The 2,048-nt window shown below is 43.7% G+C and overlaps 1 protein-coding gene across 1 annotated transcript in view; it reads right to left on the bottom strand.

Annotated features, from left to right (window-relative positions):
- RSRC1 (arginine and serine rich coiled-coil 1) overlaps window positions 1-2,048 on the bottom strand; it is a 103,929-nt gene that overhangs the window by 12,962 nt on the left and 88,919 nt on the right. The window lies entirely within an intron of this gene.

The raw sequence follows: 2,048 nt of genomic DNA, 5'->3' as shown, positions 1-2,048 counted from the left end.
GGGAAGGGGCAGAGCTGGGCTGGGAGGTCAAATAATTTGATTTCCGAGCAGATTACAGGGAACATCCCCCATCTAATCTCAGCCCTGATTCGCCAATAAAGTGACAATAAAAGGAATGTTAAGACACCCTCGCCACGGGGTGAGGGAGAAAACCACTTTTTATGGGGTGGGGAAGGGTTGTTTCATTTGTACAATTATTTTCATTGCAGCTCCTCAGTAGAGGTTGAAGAGGAATCCCAGGAACTCACTGCCCACGCAGGCTGGAAGTTCCTTTTGAGGAGTTGAATTTAAGCAAATAAAATGAGGGATTTTAGGGAAGTCAAAAATTTTTTTAAAATCGTAATTTAGAATTTTTTATGAAAAGACTTTATTTTATTTTATTTTATTTTATTCTACTTTATTTTATTTTATTCTACTTAATTTTTAGCAACTGGACGTGGCACTCGGTGCTCTGGTCTGGTTGACCAGGTGATGACTGGTCAAAAATTGGACCTGGTGGTCTCAGAGCTCTTTTCCAACCAAAACTATTGAGATTTTTTTTTTTAAATGACCTTTGAAAAAGGTTTACAACAATTTACTGATGACCCTGTGGATATTTCAGGCCAACACTGTTGCTTGAAGATGCACAGACAGAATAAGGTGTATCAGGTCAAAACATGGGGCAACTGTAGCTGGACATTCCTTCCCATTTCCTTATTATTTCCTTATTTATTGGCATTATTCCAAGCAGAAGGGCTTGGGAGAGTAGGCAGGGAATCCCAATGGACAATTATGCCCTTAATGAAATAGGTGAATTAATTAAAAAAGTCAAAGATGGGTGACAAGGTGGGGTTCAGTCACAGGTTGGACTCGATGGTCTTGGAGGGCTTTTCCAACCTCAGGGATCCTGTGGTTCCAAGAGGGTTCAAACCCACCCACAGATGTTGTGTGAGGAAAAAGAACTAAGAAAAAAGGCAAAAATCTTTTTTTCAAGAAGAAGTTGTCACTGGGGCCCAGCATGGACGGGATGGGGAAGGGAACACATAGGAAAAATGTCCTGTTTGCAAATCCATATGGGACATAAACCTGCCTGCAACTGGAATTTTAAATCCATATGGGACATAAACTTCCCTAAAACTGGAGTTTCCCAGTGTGCAATTTCCCTGGATGTCTTGCATGGCCTTGGGATGCTTAAACTCTTCATGCACAATTTAATTAGACCTTTTATTTTCCAGGGAAAATGCACCACTTTGCCCCTGGTTGGGAACTAATTCCTCAGCCAACTGATGAATTTGAGGGAAGAAGCTTCTCTTCAGGAATCATTTTCTATTCATTTTAGAACACTCACAACTCCTTCAAAGCCACCACAGGACAGTTTTTATGGGGCTTATTAATAAACTGAAAAGAATTCCTCCCGTTTCCCTGTAAATTCCCATTGTTCCCAAGTCACAAACCGCCCCTTTTTTCTTCCCTCTGCCTCTCCATACTCCCACTTCCCTCCCCCTGTTGGCAGAGCAATTACTACCACATGTGTCACTCACAATGGGATGGAAGGGGAAAAAACACGTTCTTTTCCAAATATTCCCTGCAAATTTGTGCCATTGGCACCCAAGCACCTCATCCTGACAGCCGGAGCCTGGCTCCGGGATTCCTGCAGGTGGAGGCTTCTCCATGGGCCCAGCAGAGCTGGATGGCTCCAAAATCCAGGAATTACAGTGGGGAGGGGGGTACAGCTGGTTGGTTTGGTCCCTTTTCCAGCCAGAATTCCAAGCGTCCCTTCCTCTTCCTTCCAAGGCACGTCTGGGATATCCCACTTTTCCACTTGCCTTCAGTATCCTAAGTACCTTCTCCAAGTAGGATCAACTTTGAGCACCAATTAATCCCTCTCAGCATCCCACAGGCCCAAAGTCAAACTCCTGAATGATCAGAACATTTTGATGTGGAATGAAATTCATGGCAGCCATGGATTCAGACAGGGAATTTTCCTGAGTTACCTCTCGTAAGGAAATCATGTAATCCCAGAATGGTTTGGGTTGGAGGGACCTTAAAGCCCATCCCATTCCACCCCC

Source organism: Manacus vitellinus, unplaced genomic scaffold, assembly GCF_001715985.3.
Source record: "Manacus vitellinus isolate BGI_N305 unplaced genomic scaffold, ASM171598v3 scaffold_45_pilon, whole genome shotgun sequence".
Lineage (NCBI taxonomy): Eukaryota > Metazoa > Chordata > Aves > Passeriformes > Pipridae > Manacus > Manacus vitellinus.
Note: the sequence above shows the minus strand (reverse complement) of the source record. Positions and strands in the feature narration are given on the sequence as shown.